The 22,953-nt window shown below is 46.0% G+C and overlaps 1 protein-coding gene across 3 annotated transcripts in view; it reads left to right on the top strand.

Annotated features, from left to right (window-relative positions):
* Rnf144a (ring finger protein 144A) overlaps positions 1 to 22,953 on the top strand; it is a 110,591-nt gene that overhangs the window by 26,128 nt on the left and 61,510 nt on the right. For all 3 annotated transcript variants that reach the window (XM_029484624.2, XM_021178953.3, XM_029484623.2), the window contains exon 2: positions 3,627 to 3,808. The gene's annotated coding sequence lies outside the window, so the exon portion shown is untranslated. The remainder of the gene's footprint in view (positions 1 to 3,626; positions 3,809 to 22,953) is intronic.

Here is a 22,953-nt window from a genome sequence, read left to right as displayed (position 1 = left end):
ATGCCCCCCTTTAGATAGAGATGTGCGTACACTGATGACAGGAGTCCATGAGATCATTCCTTCATATTTTCTGCATAAGCTTGGCTTTGGGGGTTGACTTATCTTTTGTGGCGGCATCCGTGTTCATATGAAGGAGTGAATTAGATAATATTGGGATTTCCTGATAGGAAATGAGACATCTTACCTAATTCTTCATTATTTTTGCTTCTTGGGACAAACAAATGAAATTTGTTAATTATTAGAAGAGCCATGGGTCCACATGGGGTTCCATTTTGTGCAGGATTCTTAAGAGCAAGGACTTCTTGCCCATCTCTGCTCCAGGCACACTTACCTGTATCTCAGTAGAAGTCCAAGTGCAGATGGGGAATGGAAGATGAAGTTAACAAATGCATTGTTGGTATCTGCAGAAGAGACATGGAAACATGGCAGGGCTCACTGGGACACAGATGGAGAGGGCTGAGCAACCACAGGCGGTGCTGTCTTATCTCAGGCTCATGCTGCTGGACGAGTGGTGCTGTTTACCCTGGAGTCACAGTTCTTGCCTGGGGACTATATGGGAGAATATGCAAGTCAGATAGCCAAGTAACTACACTTAAAAATATCAAAATTTATCATTCTTCATGCATGCTAAATCAGTAAGCAAATGAGAAATAAAACACTTTTACTACCATTAATAGCATCTACTGACACCTTATCTTTAACACTGCAAATGAGGGGCTGGAGCGGTGGTGCAGCAGTTAGAAGCGACTACTGCTCTTGTGGAGGACCAGAGTTTTGTTCTCAGCACCAACATTGGGCGGCTCACAACTGCCTGTAACTGTAGCTATGGGGAAATCTAGTAACTGACTGTAGTCTCCATAGGCACCTGCAAGCACATATGCATACATACAGACAGGCATATACATACCTATCCATAAATAACAAAATACAGTTTAGTATGATTCATCACTGTAGAAGGCATCTTGTATGCAACATATGGAGTTTTGCTCTTAATGAGCACATGTTAATTACACATAGTAACAGGGTTCATTGTGACATTTCCACACATGTGTAGAATGTATTATGATCATATTACCGTTTTCTCCCACTCCATCCAGACTCCTTCTCCCCGATCTCCTTTCTATTTCCATGTCTTTTTTTTTTTTTTTTTTTTTGAGACAGGGTTTCTCTGTGTAGCCCTGGCTGTCCTGGAACTCACTTTGTAGATCAGGCTGGCCTCAAACTCAGAAATCCGCCTGCCTCTGCCTCCCGAGTGCTGGGATTAAAGGCGTGTGCCACCACGCCCAACCTTATTTCCATGTCTTACATGTGCCCAATCTTCCAGAAAAAACTGCAAACAGGCTTTGAGACCATGAGTTTTGGGAATGAGGGAGTCAGTGGACTTTGTAGCCTGAAAGGTTGAGGGGCGGGGACACCGAGCTCCGAGCTCCGAGCCCAGGCAGAGAGTTTTGCAGCTGCCAAGCTCTTCTTGATGCAGCTCGAAAAGGCTTCTCTCTCCCCTGTGCTGTCTGAGCAGAGTGTTGCTTTCTTGCTGGCAATAAGGCATTGCTATTTCTCAGCTCTTCTTATATGGGAACACCAGCAGAAAGGTGGATCTGGAGAAGGAATGTGTCGCCTTTTGTCTGAAGAGTCAGAAGTTATTGCCATGTGAAGGCAGAAAATAGACCTGAAGCCTAGTGGTGGCATTTTCTGAAATACCCATAGTGAAGCTGTTCAAGACTAGCTTGTGTGCAGGTGAGAGGCTTAGGAGGAGGGGTTAGGGCTCTGCTGGGAAAACAGAGTGCTGAAGGCCTCAGTCTTGAGCAATCTGAGTGTTGCAAGAAAAATGAGCATTTGCATGCGTTGTGGGCTAAGCTTGATATTCTAGTGTAAGGGGAGAGAGAGGGAAATACCAAAGAGACACGCATCTGTCTATCTGCCAGGATGAATCTTCCATCCTGTCAAATGGTGGCTCTAGAAGCCCTCATTGAAGGCACCAGGAAACTTTTTCAGGTAGGAGCAGGAAATGGTCACTGGTGCTCTGTGCTCCATGACCACAAACTCATCAGAAAACAAAAACAAAAACACAAACACAGAGTTCAGGCAAGTGTGTTGCAATCCTGGTGAGCAAAAGATTTAGAAATTCTGCTGCAGTCTTACCTTAGTTTTACCTTGTATTTCTACATCTTCCAGGAGCCTGTGCATTTCTTCCCTCCATTCCTTCCTCCCTCCCTCCATCCTTCCATTCTTTCCTCCTTCCCTCCTTCCTTCTTCCCCATTTAAACTAATAGTTTCCCAGACTTTCACATAGCTTGAAAGTCACCATCTTCGAGTCCCCATACAAGGGTTTTGAGCATGTTTACAGGTGGTCTTGTGACTGTCACCATTACCTGATTCCAGAATGTTTTCAGTAACCCCTGTCTATGTACCAGGTCTCAGCAAGCCAGGCATTATCTTTCTCTCTCCATGGATTTGCCTTCACTCACTATATGAATGGTTTCATATAATGAAGAGCTTCTGTGCTCTTCTTTCTTTAGCCCAGCATAGTGTGTTCAAGACTGAGCTTCTGGCTGAGCAAATGGCTCAGTGAATAAAATGCTTGCTGAGGACGCAAGTTCAACCTCACAGAACACATGTGAAGACTCAGGCATGGCTCCAGCAACCCCAGTACTGGGAGGCAGAGACAGAAGGATCCCCAGACTTACTGGACCCTACTTAGGGCAAATGATGAACTCAACTGAGAGACCCTGTCTTACAAAACAAAAACAAAAACAAAAACAAAAACAAAAACAAAAACAAAACATGATAGTAATTTAAGAAGGACTTCCTAGTTTCATCCTCTGGTCTTCATACAATCATCTGTGCCTTAGTGTGAATCAGTACTGTAGTTCCTTTCAGGATGAAAACAGCTGCATGGTCATGCAGTTTACCAGCTAATGGACATGTGTGTTGTTTTCACATGTAGCCTAGTGTGGATGATGCTACTTTGATCATGTGTGTGCAGGACTTAGTGTGTAGCTGCCTTTCATTTATCTCAGGCATTTACTGCGTCATAGGCTAGCCTTGACTTTAATCACGAGCTGCAAAGTGTTTCCCAAGCAGGAAACTTCACTGCTTTGCACCACCCCCACCCCCAGCCCTGTAGGTTTCTCTGCATCCCATTCAAAGCATTTAATGTAATTACTAATGGAGAGTTTGTGCTCACCCTCATTCTGCCTCCCAGGGTTCTTATTTCTCCTAACTCCATTTCACTCATTATGCATTCCTGAGTTGTGGTTTTTGGTGCTGCTTTTCTTGATGGAAAGAGACTTTCCGCTGAGTGCCTATAAAGACCATCACTACCCATATCCCTGTAGGAATCCCACAGGGACAGACAGAGCTGGGTGGTCCAGGCCTGCAGGATGGTCTGTTAACTTCTTGGTGGGATTTGATTTTGTTGCCTAGTGAACCATCATTATTTCTCTGGCAAACTGTACTGTTACACTGATGCTTAATGTGATGGGTTTTCAGACAGCTGTTTACCCAGCTTTCCCTTGGCTTTGGAGATAGGAAGATGAGTGCCAACACCTTGGTCCTTCTTAGCATCCAGACCATGCCGTCCTCCTGCTATTCTTGTGCTGACCGCTCTCTGTTCCCTTGCTTCCTAGGTACTTTGTGTTCTGCTGAGTCTGGTGTCCCCGGGGCTGCTTTTCTCAGTTGGATGGACCCCTAGTGCAGAGACCTCTTCCTTCTACCTATGGGAAGAAGCACCTGAGTACTCCTAAGCACAGCAGGACCCCAAGACCTGGCTGGAAGATACCACCTCTCCTCACCTCTGCCCTTCCCACAGGTAACCTTGGCCTCTGGAAAGGAAGGCTTGGAGACCTTCCCTTATTTCTTTCTTACTACCCAAGTCTCAGACCAGGGACAGGAACAGTTGGACTGCCTGAATAGAATTTTGTACTCATCCTAAACCGTGGCATGTAGGCAAATTCCTTGCAGGGCTCTCCTGGATGAATTTTAAGGGGTGTCATACATGCAGGCTGTTAAATTTATGCTTTGTAACAGATCTCACTTCAGTTGCTTATTTTCCCTGTGTGGGGCTGATGTTGCCACTCTCACGCTGGATCTTAGTGACAGGTTCATGAGGCTGTTGTCACTTATGTGACTCACCGGGGGTCTCCTGTGTTCATTCATGCTCTGGCAGCATAAGGAGCGAGTTCTCATTTGTGCCTGGTGCTCTTGTGATTCAGAACATGCCGTCCACACAGCAGTCCCAGGACTGGCTCTTGCTGTCTCTCAGGAGGAGGTATGAGGACAGAGGCAGCCATGGGGAGACAGCATGTACATGGTGTGAAGAAGTAAATTATGATACCTGACAAGACAAGGAGGTAGCAAGAAAATAATGTCGCGAAGCTTTCCAAGTATACATATAGCAGTTTTTACAGGTGGCCAGGGAGGTCTTTAAAACACATGGGATTTGAACTCAGGCTTCAAGGAGCTACAAGCATTAGCCACTTAGCACCTGGGCAATAAGCACTGTTGAGGGAACCTAAGGTCACTGAAGCCTGAAAGCAATGCATCCTGGGAGCTTGCAGGAGCTCCATGGAGGACAGGGTGTCGTGAAAGGAGCCCAGGAGAGACAGAGTCAGAATGGGTCCAGACACTGCAGGCATCTGGGTTGTCTGGCAGGACAGCCATTGCCTCATGGGAAACCTGTGCTGTTTTATTTATGTAGAGGAGGAAGGGAGGCTGCATTCCACCTGAGTAGAAGCTACTAAATTCTTTTGTAGAGTCTGTGATGATTATGGGACACCCCAGTGGGGATGCCACACTGGCAGTATCCCCCAAGCCTCTGTTAAGAGGTTGATACACTCTGAGATGGCATAGATAGCATTCTGACTAGTGGCTGATGCTTAAAGTAATAGGATGTGCTATGCCCAGAGAGGGAACATTTTAAAAGTTGTGCTGTAGGACCTTCTAGCGTCATGAAGAACATGTGTGAAGGGTTAGCCAGTAAAGGAGACCTAGAGGGGACATCCAGGAAGGAGAGGCTGGGCACTTGAGGGCATTTTCAGAAGGAGGTTCCAAGGAGCTGTGTCCAGGTGCTCGTGGACTGGGTGAGGCGAGGAGCAATGGATTCTGGGATCTGAGCCATCTGGGTCACCGGTTAGTGGGGTGGTTTGGTCTGGTGGCTGTGATGGTGCTGGCAGGAGTGATGGAGACAATTGGGAACCGCTGCGCACAGCTTTGCTGCAGGAAGAGCACAATTTGCGGTGCAAAGGTCAGGAGAGTTATTTATTTTCAGTTGGAAACAGTTTCCACGGTCTGTGTGCCAGTGTGAGTGACCGAGTCTAATGACATCATGGGTATTGAGCTCAGAGGCTGCTGCGGCCACTCCTGCCTCTGGCTTAGGAGGTACAGGGGCTTGCCACATGAAGGCTGTGTGGTGGATATGTAGCTATGACATAGTAAGGGGAAGAAAAAAAATCGACCGGCCTGCAGCTATGTTTCTTTGTGATCTAAGAGAATAGTTCGCCTGCTTTGATGGTTAATGCTGACTGTCAACTTGGCGGGATTTAGAGTCACCTGTGAGGGAGCTTTTAGGTTGGGTTAATTGAGACAGGTAAGCTAATCCTAAAGGATGGATGACATCATTCAACAGGCTGAGGTCTTAAACTGAACGAAAAGGAGAAAGCTGTTTGGACACCAGCATTCATCCCTCTCTGCTTCCAGACTGCTAATGCAGTGTGGCCAGCTGCCTCATGTTCCTGCTGCAGTGAGCTGGACTAGACCTACGGTGGCCCAGCTGGGGAGTCGTAGGCACACTGTAGGCTGTGAATTGAGGCTCTGTTTGGCTAGACAGAGAGGGACAACATGCGAGAGTGAGGCTGCTGGCATGCAGGAGAGTTGAGGAGTCGGTTCACGGTGGGGGCTGAGAGCCTACAGTGAGACCAGAAGAACTGAGGCTGGTGGTGGGGCCTGAGGGAGGTCCGTCCATACCTTTGGAATCAGGGACTTAGAGGAGGTCAGCGTGGGCACCTGTGGCCTTCTGAGTGATGAGGGACTCTTTGGGTGTTTGTAGAAATCAAAAATCTCTAGAGTACTTTCTCCCATCCCCGGAAATGGAGGCATTCTTCTGCCTTGCATTTTCGTTGTCTGTTTTAAAAAATGGTCTGCTTGGGGCATCTTCCTGTGCCCACCCACCACACAGCCCTGTGACCAGCTCACTCTTTTAAGGACAGTGGGACCGATAACTGATGTGTCACTGATGCCTTTCTGGATCCAGTACCATGGCCAGGTAGGTGCACCAGGTGCATGGTGGCATCAAAGGTGACTGGCTTTTCACGTGATATTCCTGCTGCCCATTTTGTCCTTGGAATGTAGTGTTGTAAGCTTTTATCTTCTCATTAACACTGATAGGGTCATTGCAGCCCTGTCTGCGAGGCACTTATGGACCAGAAGCAGACTCTTCCAGCTGTGGGGATAACCATCAGGGAGCAGACCAGAAAGCTTTCCAAGGTTGAGTGGATTCTGCACTTTGTCCAGCATCCCAGCATCCGCCCACACCTTCCTCCTAGGACATTTGCTTAGGAATCTGTCTCAGATTCCAAAAAGTATGAAATAGCTTCAAAAAAAAAGGAAAAAAATCAGGTTACAGAGGCCAAAATACCAGAAAATATCATTCTGGCACAAGCAAAGATGATTTGTTGATGTTGAGGGTAGAAATAACATGGTTCAGATGCCTCTGGATACCGTCAGTGTGCACATCTGGAGTGGAAATGACATGAGATGTATAGATATCTGCTTTTTGTTCTAATTGCTTCCCTCTTCCTTTAGTTTGAAAAATAGCCTTCTTTTTAAAAACGGGATGGGGGGGGGGAATCTGACTGAGGAAGTTTGGCTGAGCTTTGACCCTCTCTCTCGGCCTTGGGAACAGCTGGAATTCAGAGAACTGCATCTGGTTACTCTAGCTCTCTGCTGCTGTGCAGTAGGCTTCATAGACTGCAGGGCGGAGGCAGCTGAGGGGACCTCAGCTAGGAAGATGAGTCTCGGTGCCCGGCTCCCTGGGCTCAGGGGCATTGACCTAGAGAAATTATCTCATCACTTTATTTTCGGAGGCAGGGTCTGTCATTCATTTGAAGCTTTGTGTTCCAGCTAGGATGGTTGGCCAGCAAGCTCCTGATATTTGTCTGTTTCTATTCCCTAACACTGGAGTTACAGACATACCATGGCCACCTTTTCCTGGATATTGACTGGGGAGTTGAACTCAGCAGGTGTTCATACCAAGCGCGCTTGCGCACTGAGTCGACTCTCCAGTCTTCTTGAGGTTCATTACTTTACACAATTGCAGGGACTTTGTGAGACATACCTGCAGATATCCAGAGGATAGTGATGGTACATTTGGACAGGTTCATTAGGAGCTGTGAGCTTTTATCCCAGGAGTAACCTGAAGAACAGGAGAAGACTCAGAAGGAGAAGCTGGGGCATGTGCTGGACAAAGACTGATGTGTCTGTCCTTCCTCTGATTTTAAAACGCTCAAGGCTGACAGTGGAGTTTCATAGACACACTTTCACATTTATAGAAGTCCCATGCAGCCGTCTCCCACATTTGCTGCCTAAATAACTCCCCACTCTAGTTCGCTTTACTATTGGTGAATTAAATATAAATGAGAAAGCCATTAGTGTCTTGGCCTTGTCGGATGCTTTAGAGTGGATAGCATAATTCAGTCATCACAGCCTCACTTCAATCCTGACTTCACTGGTTTCAGTAATCATTGTGTGCGTTGTGCCTTACCCCATATTTCTCAGTGTTTTAGAACCTGTGTCTCCCGCATACATGTTAAAACACATAGAGTATATAACAAAGATGAAACATTTGTGTTCAAATCCTAGGCGGGGCTGCTTCCGATAGAGCACAGGTATAATTGACAGGTTTGAACATAATCTCTTCCCATTTCTATTGTTCCAGAAATGATCAAAACAGCCAACAAGACCTCACCAGCATACATTTAAAGAATTCTTGTAATAAAATTACAATCATATACTGATTTCCCCCCAACTTTTTTCTATGTATATGGACCTAAAATAGTATGTGTTTAAGAGACAAGTCATGGATTAAAATGAGTTATTTATATAATTCTCATGTAGCCTTTTGCTGTGGTCTAGCTTTCTTTCTGTTGCTATGACAAAACACTCTGACCAAAAGCAGCTTAAGGGAGGAAAGGGGTTATTTGAGCTTGCAGGTCACAGTGTGTCACTCAGAGAAGTCAGGGCAGGAACGCAAGCAGGGGAACTTGAAGGAGAAACGATGCTACTCCTGTTTTTTTGTGTACATTCTGGTATCTGAACTCAGGTCTGAGGCTCTTCCCCACTGAGCCATCTCCCCAGGCTGTCCCCAGTTCAGTCCTATTCTAGTAGCTGTAGTTACAACCAGGCACTCTCCTGTCACAGACATGGAGGTTATTGTCAGCCTTGGCTATCTCAAGCCCGCTACTTTTAATATTCTTCCATGTCTTTCTTGCCCACAAGGGCATTTTTCCCCTTGATCAGATATCTACAAAGGGCACCTGTGCTGAAGAGAGATTCACTAATAATCAGATACAGAGACCGCCATGGCAACTTCCTGAAGTATGTTGAGCACTACTGTCTTGCCAGCAGAGAACCAGTCTCCTGTAAAATTGGGCTTTAGAAACAACCTGTCACTTAGCGCTGTAGGGCTGGTTAATTTTTACTCAGTGGTGATGTGACTCTGGACAGTCACACCTCACACTCTGTCCTCCTCGGGGTTGATGGCTATTGTGTGCCGTTGTTCACCTTTATCCTTTAAGCGGTATTTTCCCTCACTGATTTGAAAAGCCAGCCCTCATACATGCTGAAGAGGATTGTTCAGTCTGTGTGCTAAAAATAGCACCTCCCAGTCTGTGCCATTGATTTTCATTTTCTGTGGAGAGTCTTTTGGATGGCCACACATCCTTGACTGCAGCGTATAGAATCTTATCAATTTTGCCTGACAGCTAAGGCCATGCATCGGATGTGCGTTGTATTCCAAGGTTTTTAGTTGATTCTTTATGTTTTCTTTGGATAGATTTGTAAATTATTGGGCACTACTTTGTGTGTGAGGATATTGTAAACTGACATGACGTTTATCCATAGGAGACAAACAGCACCCAGGGCTCTGTTGATCAGCCCTCCCTTTCTCTACCAACCTTGATGACATGCACACCCTCCTACCTGTCGTGTATTCACGTTTTGGGTTCCTTCTGCCATTTTATCTGTTCATTCCAGTGTCGCTACAGCCTGTGGTATTATTACAGCTCTTGAAGAAAGTTCCATATTTGGACCACCTAAAGTTGCAATTTCTTCTTGCCTGTGTACTTGAGCCTTTAAAGTTCTATAAAATGGTAGAGCTAAATGATAAACATTAGAGCAGCAGAAGCAAACTGAAACATGCCCTGACCTGGATGGCTTTAATTGTCAACGTGGCACAGCCAGAATCATCTGAGAGGGAAGCCTTGATTGAGGAGTTGCCTAGATCAGTTGAGCCATGGGCAGGTAGGTCTATGGGAGCTGTGGTATTGACTGATGTAGGTGGGCCATGTCCACCATGGGTGGTACCATTCCTAGGTAGGTGACCTAGACTGCATAAGAAAGCTCTAGTGTGAGCCTTAAGGCCAGCAAACAGGGCTCCTCCCTGCACCCCCCCTGGGTTTATCCTTGTGTTAACTGTCCTCAGTGGCGGACTGAAACCTGGAAGTGTAAGGTGAATTGTGTGCTTTCCTAAAAACCTAAGTTGCTTTGGCCATGGCATTTTATTGAGTTAACAAAAAGGAAACCAAAACCCAGCCTAAACAATAACAGTGATTAAAACAAACAAACAAATAAACAAAAACCCCAAATCCAACAAACCCCATTGATGAATAGACTGGGTGCAGGTCAAGAAGACAGTACTGCCATTTTTCCCCACTGTACCTTTTTAGGGGGACATTGGTGTCTGTCATATCCCTTATTAACAGCTTTTCTCCCATCTTGTGCTTTCATATAGATTTGCCTTGCCCATCTGTGTGGCTAGTTCTAAGTCAACTTGATAGTCACTAGCTATAGCCACTTGAGAAGAGGGATCCTCAACTGAGAAAATGCCCCCCAACAAGTTGGCCTGTGGTGCCTTTTCGTGTTAGGTGATTGATGTGGGAGGACCCAGATCACTGTGGGCGGGGCCATCTCTGAGCAGTTGATCCTGGGTAGCCAACTGAGCAAACCAGGAAGCAGCACTCATCCTTGACGCTGCGTCAGCTCCTGCCTCAGTTTCCCTGGGTGATGGAGTGTGTGACCTGAGAATCAGAAACTGAAATAAACCCTTTCCTCCCCATGTTGCTTTTGATCATGGTGTTTTATCACAGCTGTACAAACCCTGACATCCTCTCCTGTGGTGTTTGTTCCCAGCTGTCTTACTTTGGGAAGGGCGGACTGTTAGTGTCTACAGACTCATTGGTCGACTCTTTCGGTGGTCCCACATATTTAGTACTCTTTAACATTTGTCTGAAGGTTCTCCAACATATAAAAGTCAGTTGTGAATAATGAAAAGTAGTTTACTCTTCTTCCTTTTTCTGTTTTTGTTGTAGGTCAGGGAGGAAGGAGAGCTATGAAATGTGTTTATTCCTCATGCCTGATTCTAATCAGGACTGGTTGTTACCACCTTCTCTCTGTGTTCAGTGTATTAGGTAAAGGAAATCCTGTCTTCTCTTTTCCTTTGTTTTCAGCGCTCCATCTTCAGTTTTTATTGAGGATGCATGATGAGGTTTCTCTCCATGTGTTGGGATCCGATCCATTTCCCACCATCCCCCCCCCCCCCCGTGTTACGTGACACGTTGCTTATTGCAATGTCAGATTCTCTTGCTGTCCTTGGAGAAACATGTTTAAATACATGTCTCACACACATCTGGATCCTATTTGCTCATATTTTGTTTTAAATTTTTCTTCCTTTACTCATGAGAAAGTTTGGCTTTCTCCTTTCCCTAAACTGCTTTTATCTGATTTAAGAGAACAGTGACTTTCTTACCTCTCAGCTCATCACTTCTTACCCCCACCCCCTCCCCACCCTGCCATTTCCCATTTCGTCAGAAGACTCTTTTGACATGAGGTGAAATTACCTGCTCTTGACAGTTGTGATATGTTCGGTTATAAGTGAAGCTCGGTGATCCATTGTGGAAAGGCACTGTGGTGAACAGTGTGTGCGTGATGGGAACTCTGGTCTTCTTCAAGCTCAATGAGTCCCCTTGCCCTCTGACCTTTGGATCCTTAGTGCTTCATTTGAAGTCCACTTTGTGCCTAGATATTTTGTCTTTATAGCATCAGAGTGAAGCTGACATCTCAGCTTTGTCTTTGTGGCTCCTGAATGCTCAAAAGTCCCTGCGTCTCAAAGCTGACTTCATTGTGCAGAACACTGAAGGTGGGATCCCTTCTCTGCTAGGAGGTGTCCCATAACCACTGTGTACATGGTCAGTCGGTGAAGAGGCATGACTAACAGGCAAGGTAGAACAAGTATTTTTGATCCATTTGAGCTAGGTAGAGAGTTCAGGCCTCACTCCTGTGAGAGAACTTTTGCCTATGTCCACAACATGAAGAAGGGACGTTGCTCTAGTATTAAGATTAATTATCTGGCCAGGGAGATGGCTTTGTCCATAAGAGGCTGCCATGCATGTCTGAATTTGGTGCCCCCCCAGAATCTGTGTTAAACACAGATGGCCTTGCAATCTCAGGGTTGGATGGACAGACATGGTAGAATCCATGGGGCTTGCTGGAAGTCCAGTATAGCAGAATTGCAAGCTCTGGATTCAGTGAGGGACCCTGCCTCAAACATCAGGGTGGGGATTGATGAAGGCACTGGCCTCCTCACATATGCACATACATTTTTCATTTTTCCCCAGAATCTTGAAATTTGGGCATACATCAAGGTTTTACTGCCAGGCGCATTTACAAGGTATCTGTGGCACAGAGCTGGGTCCCTTTCCTTCTGCATGTCTTACTGTGAGTTAACGTGTGTTTAAAAGTGGAACCACAGAAAATTCAGCTTTGAGTAAATGGCAGGGATCATTCTGGGCAGGGGTTTCCAGATGTTATTTTGGGTATGGCATTGTAGCAATGCTTCTCACAGGTTGTTTTAAAGAAACCTATTCCTTAAAACTAAGTTACAACAACATTCTGCCTGGGCGCAGATCAAAACAAACTGCCGTGTCCTGTGTTCTCCATGGTCTTCCAGCCAATGCTTACAAGACAAAGTCAGGATACCTACAAATCCCTTGGAAATTTGATTTACTTTTGACCTCATGTCAGAAGTTCAGGAACTTGATAGCAGAAACTCAGAGCTTCACAGAGCTGGCCAGGGGATGGACCAGCCGATGTCAAAAGCCCCTTCCGAGTCCCCTAATGTGCTTTCCCACAACCAGGCACAGTAGTTCCTTCATGTAAGGCAATTAGGAAATGGTTGATACATTTCACTTTTATTCCCCCCACTCCAGCTCATACAAATATCTATTTTTGAAAACGTGTGTATTGTGTGTATGCCTGATGGGTGTTGGATGCCTTGGGACTGGAGTTACAGATGGTTGTGAGCCACCTTTGGGTGCTAAGAACCCCAGTCCTGGAAGAGCAGCCAGTGCTCTTATCTCCTAACTGCTTCCTGTAGGTCAGCCTCTTGTCAGGTTGTCTTGCTCAAGTGGCCCACACTTATTTCAGCCTGACCAATCACCACATTCCCAACTCTGAGTGTGCTGGCCCCTGGTATGTCCTTGACTTGGGAAGCCTGCCTGGCGTCCAGTAATGGGCAACTGGACAAAATCCCTGCTGTCTGGGCTGTCTTTACTTGCTGGTCGCAGCTAGGCTGCTCCCTGTTTGTCACAGAGGAGTTGGTTCTTCCCAAGCAGTCAGACCGCATGCTATTTCTGGGCTGTAAATTTCCAAAGCTGTTTCCCCGTCCACCTCTTCAACCACATGCTGGAAAGAGACGTGTGTTTCCAGCTATAATCGGTACACTTAAATACTGGTTAAATTCAGAGGGAATTAAAAATCCCTATATCTTCTGACCCCGAATGAAGCTATAAAAATCGGACATGGCCAAAGGCCCTCTGGGGCCTTTCAAAATAAGATGATCCTTTTTAACCTTTTGAGAGCTTATTGGGGGTTTCAGAATAGCACAGACCACATTTAAGGGGTTGTCTGATTCATAGGGAACAGTGTCTGACCATTGAGGAGTCCTGGATGCTCACTGGCAAATTCTTTTCTTGTGTTTACTTTTACAGAGATGAGGTGCTCTGAAAAAAAAGATCACTCCATTTGCTGATAAACTGCTGAGGACAGTCCCTGGCTTTGGGAACCTTGATACCCAGTGCTGGTTCTATACTTAAAAGAGGTGTGACACTTAGGGCTCGGGAGTCAGAGGCACCCTGAGGAAGGCCCTGCAACTCTCTCTCTTAGTGGTCATCATTGATGGTTGTATTTTAGACTAGAAATCATCTTATACATCCCATGGCAACCTGTGAGAAGCAGCCTAGAGACAGGTGACAAGACTGAGGTACCCTGGGCAGTAAATGCCCCCTCCTAGGGAGTATGATTTGCAGTTGAGTCCTAAGTCCAAGAGTCTCTTAGACCCAGATTCCCTCTGTTGTCCTAGGGTCAGTTTTGATGCTCTATCTGTTACAATGGTATCCACCAGGCTGCTGGGCTTCCTGCTGAGGATAACCATTCATACTTCTGAAGACACGCAGGCAGGCATAGAGGGCTCCCCTGTACATGATCCGAGAACTTTATAATCTTGCAGGTGACCTGGCTTCATTTCTCAGCACCCATATGTTGGTTCATAACAACATTTAACTCTCATTCCTGGAGATCAAATGCCCTCCTCTGGCCTTTGTGGGTACTAGGCACATGGTGCACATGTATACATGCAGGTAGAACACTCACATACATTATATTTTTCTAATTACTTATTGTTGTTACTGATAGTGGTGATGTTGGTATTGGTGTGTGTGTTTGTGTGTGTATGTGTGTGTATTTGTGTTTGTGTGTGTGTGTGTGTGTGTGTGTGTGAGAGAGAGAGAGAGAGAGAGAGAGAGAGAGAGAGAGAGAGAGAGAGAGAGATCACTGTAGAGTTGGTTCTTTTCTCAAACCTTGATACAGGTCCTTGGATCAGACTCAGCAGCAAGAGCTTTTACTCCTGAGCCCCCTTGCTGTCCTCATAGGTTTAGTCTGCAATGTCAAACATCTTGAGATACTTGTGGTTGAAAACTCTCATCAGTGGTACTCGGGGCTGTGTGGACCGAGGTGGTCCCATGAAGCAACACCTAAGGAAGATAACTGCAACCTCCCCTTCTCTGGCCACCAACACATCTCAGATAATAAAATATCCTCCGGAGACTTAGTTCTATCCTTCAGTTCTTTGGACTCTACTGTATCTGAGATAGGCTTTCTCTTTGTCCAGGGGTCTCTGGGAAGTGTGGGAGTGGCTTTTTGAAACAGTATCATGAACAAGACATTTGCCTGTCCAGTGGCCTATTTAATGTCCCATTGGCATTGGTGGAGTTTGGATCAAAGAACCACGCTGCACAGACTGATTGCATGGGTGGGGGGTGGGCACCCTGTGCTGTTCATCCAAATCCTGTTTCTAAGCAGCTTTGTGTTTAGTTGACCCAGAGCCATGTCTGAATAGTGTATCTGGGTTTGGATGGTACAGCAGCATTTGGACTTAGTGATGTTCTGGGTCTCAGTGTCCCCTGATAATCTGGCAGAACACCTGGAGGCACAACCTGAGGACCACCTTTTTTGCAAATGCTGTTATTTTAAGTAAAAGAAATGTCTTCACTCCCTCCCACCCCCTTTCCAATCTTAGAACCATGGATTGTCTCGTAGGTTCTGCAGGCCACCACGCACTCCCCTCCCACCACCCGGTCCCAATCTGTCTGTTTTTGCCAGCTCCATGTCAGATTCTCAGCTTTTCTTCTGGGGTTACAGCTGAGGCTTCTAAACTTGGATGCATCCAGACTGGGGTGGGGGAGTCAGGATGGGATTCCAGGGATATACACGGATCGCTGGAAGGCTTCTGTCACCATTGCTCTGAAGGTGACAGATGGGAGCATCTCTAGCCACAACATAGTCAGAACACGTGGTCTCGCCCTCAGTGGTGGGACTTGATCTCTACTCTGCTTGGCCTGAGCAGGTGCTTTCGACACCACTGGGCTGGGCTGTTGTCCCTTAGCAAACTCTGGACGGCTACTGAAGACAAATGTGGGGCAGGATGCCACACCAAACCAGAGCAAGCCCTTCTCTGGTCCCATCTCTGCTGTTTGGTACTCACTCAGTCTGGTAAGCAAAAGACACATGCTACATCGCCAATACAACAGTGTGCTACAAGGAAAGTTTCAGATCTCCAACCCTGTCAGCATTTATCTTTATCCACCCACAGAGAGTGAACTCCCTAAGGCAGTGGTTCTCAACCTTCCTAATGCTGTGACATTTTAATCCAGTTCCTCATGTTGGGGTGACCCCAGGCATAACATTGTTTTTGTTGCTTCTTCATCACTGTGATTTTGCTACTGTTATGAATTGTAATGGAAATATCTGTGTTTTCTGATGGTTCTAGGCAGCCCCTGCAAAAGGATCATTCAACTACAGGTTGAGAGCTACTCCCTGTAGGGAGTTCTTGGCCATGGGCTGCAGCTACCACCTCAGTCTCTTACAGGGAGCAGCATTGCTGCATCAGAGTGATAAGCTCCCGGAACTTCAGTATGTTGTTGCTTTGTTTGTGTTCTAAGTCGTAGCTTTCTGTATGCTACTCTGGGGAGATCAATGTGACTGATCAAGTTCTTGGAGCATCTCGTATGGCCTCTGGCTCTCAGTCCTTTGGTTACCTGGGTGGCCATTTCTGAAGCTTGACCTAGAATAAAGATGGGTTGCTCTCTATTTTGCCTGCAGCACATGGCCATACAGGGACCCTTTCACCTTTGCTGTTACCCTGGCTCACGTTAAGTAGACTCGTTGTGTTTAGAGGAGTTCCAGCATGCAGCATTAGGGGACAGTCAGTGTCCCAGACTCTATCACGTCTCAACAACATAGACAGATGTTTGCTTTGAGTTTTTCTCAAGACCGGATGTTTGCACTTTCTTTCCCATATGGGATCTCTTGCAGTCTGACATAGGCATCCGATGCAGACATTTTCTAGGCTCGTTCCCACAACAGCCATCCTTCTCTTAAGTGTAGGGATCTCCATCATGTGGCAGAGGCGCCACCTTGCTATGATGTTCTGGTCTAGCTCAAACTCAAGTCTGCCTGGGCTCATTTGACCCCATTTACTTTCTCTTGCCTTTCGTAGAGGGGCTTGACATCCTCTAGTAGATGGTTTTTCTCTTGCTCTGTCCATTTTCCCGGGGATAATTAATGCAGGAGTTACCAGTGAATTTACTGCCTGCTTTATAAAAGGCACACACTAGTGATGAGTGACAGGGCTTTCTGCAGCAACCTCAAAGGGAGCGATGAGGAGAAAGGCCAAGTCAGTACCTGGGTTTGGTGACTCATATGCCATGAGTGACATGCGATGGAAAAGGCAAGGGACTGCATCGCACCAAGCATCAGCTCCGCAGTTACACTTTTGATGCCCCCGTGCTTGGAGTAGGCTCTATATCATTGTGTAGAACATTTCTGTCTAATCCTTGTTACAACCCTTGAGGCAGAGAGCATCTTGCTGATCCATCAGAAACACATAACCTCCCCACCCCCCATGAGGGCTGAGGTAGGCCATGTGCCACCTCGGGAATATCTCACCAGATCTGCAACTCCAAGCAGGTCTGATCCTGGGAATCCCCAGAACTTTGTAATCTGCTCTTTTTGCACGATCTTTGTGGGTGGTCAGGAGGTGGGAAATGGAGAAAGGAAGCTGAGTAGGTAGGGAGGACTTGAAGAATGAACAGAGCATCTCTCTTCACACGTGTGGAAAGTTATTTAGGAATCCAAAGGTCATGGCTCACTTTGAAATTCATTCAGGTGTAGCATTGCTGAAATATTTTTTAAAAAATAAGTACAAAAATTAAAATCCACAGTTGAGGCTCCCCCCATCCTATGTGCTCCCCAGAATGTACCTAGAAGTCTGGGGTTGTCTGGTCTCTCTGTGCTGCATGCAACCTGCCCTGCGTTCATGGAAATCATTGTTCTGTGTTGCTGTCTCTTTGGCTCGGCTTCCTGGGACCCTCTCAGTCCTCATGTTCTGAGATCCTAAGAAATAGTGTTCCTTATAGATATGCAGCCTGGCCCTGCTGATGAGAAGTGTGTGCTATAGCCATGGAACCATTGGAAAAGCCAATGGAAATAGGGGAGGAAAAGGAAACTTCACTTGGCTTTTTTTTTTCTCAGAAATGGTTTTAGATGCTCCTGCCTCCTTCCCTCAGGAGGAGCCTCCGAAGACGTCCATGCCTTAAGTGGAATCTGTGCAGCTGAGCCAAACCCTCTGAGGTCTCCAGATCCACTCAGACTTGACCTTACAGTCTCAATTTCTCAGCGTCAGCCTCAGCCTCACTGAGGTTTGTTGCTAGGATTTTGGAGGAAGAAACATTTTTTTTTTTGTTGTTGTTGTTCATTGGCCAACTGTAACCAGGGACATCCTGTTGGCTGCAAGCACCATGGGGAAAGTGAAGACCCTGCGTGCAAAACATTTTCTTTTATTTGACACAGGGTCTCTTATAGCCCAGCCTGGCCTTTAACCCACTAGGTAGCTAAGAATGACTTTGAACTTCTAACCCTTCAGCCTATAACCCCTGAGTGCTAGGGTTCATGGCAGTAGACTGCTAGACCGGAGTCTTAGGCTGGGGACTATGGTTGTGTGGTTTATACATACATTCCAAACCCTGGACTCCCATACTAACCAAAGGAGAGAGCCAAAGTTGAAAAGAAATCGTGGGAGTTAGAAGGGCCACTGCTCACTCTGTGTCTGGTTAGGCATTTATTCTACCTCCCCAGAACTTAGTTTTCTCCCCTATAAAGGAAGAGGCCATGCTAGGTCACCTCTCTTCAGACCCTTCCAATCCTTGAATGTTCTGTGGCTAAAATGGGTCTCAATGTAAGAACTCTTGCCTTATGATGGCTAATCTTTCCTGTTAACTTGACATATCTCAGCGGGGAACCCAAGTGAAGAATGTCCCCATCAGATTGGCTTACAGACATGCTTAGGACATTCTCTCCATTGCTAACTGATGTAGGAGGGCTCAGTCCACTGTGGACGGTGCTGTTCCTAAGCAGGTGGGGGTCTGCACTGTAGCTAAATGAGAACCTGGGAACAAACTAGTAAGAAGCGTTCTTCGGTGGTGTTTTTAGTTAGTTTGGTTGGTTGTTTGGCTGTTTGGTTGGTTGGTTTTTGGTTTTTAGTTCTTTTCCCTTCAAGCTTCTAACCTGTAAGATGAAATGAACCCTTCCCTCTCCAAGTTGCTCTTGGTTATAATGTTCACTCCAGCAACAGGAAGCAAATGAGAATTGGCTTCCTTTCGGAGATCCCAGCTCTTTTTGTTTGGAGGTGCTCCTCTTTCCCAGATGGCCTGTTACTCCCCCAACTTGAAGTGCGAGGGGAGAGCTGGAGCACGGTGTAGTCTGCTCTTGACTTTGAAATTGCCAGCGAAGTCACTGGTTGGTGTAATGCCAACCTAAATTGTACGGGGCACATGTATCTGTAGTCACGTGTTCATGTTTGTGTGCTGTACTGGAGAGCTTTGTGTAATGTTTAGAGTAAGGTTGGACCCTTTGGATGTTTCCCGGCGTGTGGGTTTAGGGTTTGTCTTCTTAGTGCCTTTCTGGTAATTTCTTTTGAAAACACCATGCGATGCTTTTGCAACCGAGAAAGAAATAACAAATGCTTTCTTTTCCTGAGGCTGACATTAGGCCAGCTCACTGTTTCTCATTGTCTTCTCTTACGTCACAGGGAGGCCTGTTGCTTCACAGATATTTGGTTTCTGCTCAGTTTATGTTTACATTTTTGTCTTCCATGATACCCAGATGTGAATGGTGACAAAGGTCACAGGTAGCCCTGATGTGGAGAGCAAAGTCTAAGCTTGTCTGAGAACAGAGCTCATGAGCTCTAAGTTTGAATCCTCGTGGAAACTGGACCATTTGGGGCTGTGGCATTCTTAGATACCTGCTGTTCCTTGGATGGGTGAGGGGAATCTCTTGGGATCTAGAGAGATGAAGTATAGAGTCAGCCTTTGGAATCTTGAACATGTTCTTAGAGATGAGAAGGGCTTGATAAGGATGTAATTCATATTTTGTGTTTATGGCTGATGATTTTAAGAGAGTTAGGTCTATTGTACAGTGCATGTTTTCCCTGGGAACAAGGTTTAACTTGTACTCCACTGTGGGGCTTACTGTTCCTTCTGCCTGAAAAAGTCCTTTGCACTCACATAACAAAGCCATCCTGCTACCTGAAGGCCACCATAAGAAGCATTCGTGAGAAAGTCTATCCTGATGAGATCACCTGGCAGTCCCTATCCCTCCTCCTGGGAATCATTAGGCAGTGTCACAAATAGAAATGTAGAATTTTTCACTGTGTCTGATTTCAGTTGGGAATATCACTATATATCCAAGGGTAACCTTAGAATCCATGCTGCCAACTTCTTAGTGCTGGGGCTATAGGCATGTATGATATACCATATATAGTTGTTTACATGCTGAAGGCTGAACCCAGAGCCTTGTGCATCCCGGGCAAGTATTCTCATCAATTGAGCTACATCCTCAGCTTCTTGAAAAATATCATTGTTTACTAAATATATCTAAAACTTTGTGTAAACCATTGAGCTCATTTCTCTACCTGAATGTACATCCCACTAGAGTATGGTACTCATTAACTAAGATAACCAGTGACATTTATAACCCTTACTAGGCAGCCAGTAAGATTTAGTTATCTGTTCTCCTGTTTCTCCTGTTTACATACACACCTGTGTTCTTTAATCCTGCCATCTGAGGTCTCGGGATGTGAACCCAAGGCTGGCTCGGACTTTACTTGGGGGAGGTGAGCTGGCTATAACTTGAAGGCCTTGTGATCCCTGAGAGCATCCATGTCTGGTTGACCTCTGAATGTGTTGGTCAGTGAGGAGAGTGATGTCATGGTAGTGATGATTTTAAAGTACAGATGAGAGCGGAAGAGCTGACTCAGGAGAGTATGCTTGTCACAAAAACTTGAGGACTGGAGTTCAGAATCCCAAAAACATCTAAAAGCCATTCAGATTGGGGATGGAGTGGAAGCCCACCATTTTGGAGGTAGAGACAGGGGATCCAGTGTCCTTTGCACATCTCAATGACTGCAGTTTGAACACTGGGTTGACCATTCACCCTTATCAAACCTCATGGACACAGCCACCTTGAATTCTGGGAAAACAAGGAAGTCAAGAAGTCAAGTCGAGACAACTAGAGATGGTTGGCTCTCTACAAGGCCAATTATCTCTGCATCCTAGTGTGTGTGTAGGGGGATTATCTAACATTAAAATTAACTCCAATTTAAAGCTGCTGGGTAATATTGTCATGTATACTCATATGACCACCTTAAAGAACCACTTTCTCTTAATCCCAGGCAGAGAAATCAAGTCTTCCTGTGGAAGGCCAAGACAGAAAAGGTGTCCTCAAGTGTCTCAGATGAAGAAAGTTTGAGGTTAGGAAGTAAATTGGTGCAACTTTCCTCCAACTTTCTGGCTTCTTGTCCTTCCATCTTTCTTCCTTCCTTCCTCCTTTCCTTCTTTTCATGTGTATGTGTTTGTGATTTTCACACATGTATGTGTGTGCTCATACATGTGCATATGTGTGGGAGTGTGTGTGTGTGTGCTTATACATGTGCATATGTGTGGGAATGAATTGGAAAGTCAAAAGTTAATGACCAGTATTTTCCTCAACAGCTCTCCCCTGAATTTATATAGGCAGGGTCCCTCTCTGAACAGAGAGTTCACCAATGCTAGCTTGTTTAACTTACTCCAAACACCACACCACCACTGAAAATCTTATAGGAAACTCAGTACCTCTCCCAGAGACACAGCTCTCGTCATAGTTACTTTCTGTTGCTGTGATAAAATAGCTAGACACAAGCAACTTAGGGAAGAAAGGATTTATTCCAGCCTAGAGTTCCAGGGCAGTCCATGGCAGAAGAAGCGTGGCTACAGAGCATTAGGCCAGCTGCTCTCAGTTTAATCCGCAGTCAGAATGCAGAAAGGGAGAGAACAAGATGTGGAGTTGACTAGAAAACCCCTCTAAACCACTTCTTCCAGCAAAGCTACAACTCAAGAGTTCACAACCAACCCAAACAATACCACCAAGTGAAAACTAGGTGTTCAAACCTATGAGCCTGGGGCGGGGCACTGCACAGTCACATCATGACAGCTCCTTTATCACCTTCCGGAGGAAACACTCCTGGTTTCCTTCAGCACCCAGTGTAGGAGGAACAAGTGAAGAAAGTGGCTCCTTGTGAGCTGTGGGGATGACAGTATGTCACTCTTGCCTGCTCCACCCTCAGTGTCTGGTTGTCCACTGTGGGTACTGGCATTTGCTTATATAAGAAGTGCCTCTGCAGAGCCTGTGTTGTGGCTGGAAGGCAGCAAGTCCAGTAGTCCAGGCTCCAACCTAGAGCATCCCTCAGCTGATGGATGGTGAAGTGTGCCGGACACCACCAGTTCCTTGCAACCTAAAAGGGTTAACTGTGAGACAAAGTGTGAGTTGGCATCTCAGATTTCCCCTGGGGTTAAGCATCCAGTAGCATCACTCATCCTCAGAAGATGGCCCCTTCCCTGGCTGTCTTTCCTTGTCTGCTTCACTTCTCCATGTCTGTAACTGGGTTTTGTGGGAACACTTCCTAATATCACCAGCCTACACTTGAACCGTTGTGGGCTTTTAGGAGAAGACCAACTCAGAGCCCTCTTGCAGATTTCTTTGTTCTTAAGTGTGAAATGAATATGACCAAGTTTTCTGGACTCAAGATTAAAGGACTAAATGACTAAACAACATGGGTGTCCCTTTAAACTCAAAGCACTAAACTTGCTTGGTAGGGGGTTAGCCTTTTATCCACATTTCAAGGAACACAGAGGTTTTCCAGAAATGGATCTGTGTGTTCTGTAAATTGTCCATACCCCTAATGTTGGGGGCAATGACTACCTTTTCAAATGATGCTTGTTGCTGGGATGCCCCTGGGATCCTTTTAAACTGCACACTCTTAGGCTATGGCTGACCCTCCCAATGGTATTGTACCCATGACTGGAGAAAAATGCCATTATTGATGAAGACAGAATATCACTTCCCAAGGTGATGTTATCTAAGGTCATAGGTAGACCTAGCTCATCCTGTCTGGACAATAGTCCCTTTACCTCTAGAGACCACCATTGAGAAGGTTGGGTGAGGCATGTTCTGGGAACTTTTGGCTTTCATTAGTTACACAAGAAATCCCAGAAGAGAGTATTATGTGGTATTATTTAAGAGTCAGAACAGGGGCAATCCTTTTGGGGTGGCATTGGGTGCAAGAGAGGCCAGTTAACACACAGAGCTCAGCCAAATGGATCAGTACGAATCACAGCATGGGCTCCTTTCTGACTGGTGTAGCCAGCTCTGCCAATTATTCCTTGCTTCCCAGCTGGGGCAAACCAGTGATTTATTCTGGGAACACTGAAGAGACTCCTGGAATTGAATGAGCTCTTGTGGCTGTGGCAGTAATGAGGCCGAGCCCGTGAGACAGCGTCCTGGCATGGAAGACTTAGCTCTTAGTATTCTACCAGTGGCGGCGGGTCTGTCCTGAGCACAGGAAGCCAACATACTTGACAAAACACTCATTTTCTTGAGTTTCTAAAATAGCAGCTGAAATTACCTGTACAATTGTTTATTTATTTATCTTTACAAAATAATCTAGCCACAATGTTCAGGAAAGCAAATAGATTCTTCTGTGGAGCATGGTAGACACTCCGAGACTGATGAAGCAGCCCCCAGCATGTCTGAGGATTG

The sequence above is a fragment of the Mus caroli genome, unplaced genomic scaffold, assembly GCF_978045245.1.
Source record: "Mus caroli unplaced genomic scaffold, Mus_caroli_1 scaffold_14, whole genome shotgun sequence".
Classification (NCBI taxonomy): domain Eukaryota; kingdom Metazoa; phylum Chordata; class Mammalia; order Rodentia; family Muridae; genus Mus; species Mus caroli.
The sequence above is the reverse complement of the archived record's forward strand: the minus strand, read 5'-3'. Positions and strand labels throughout refer to the sequence as shown.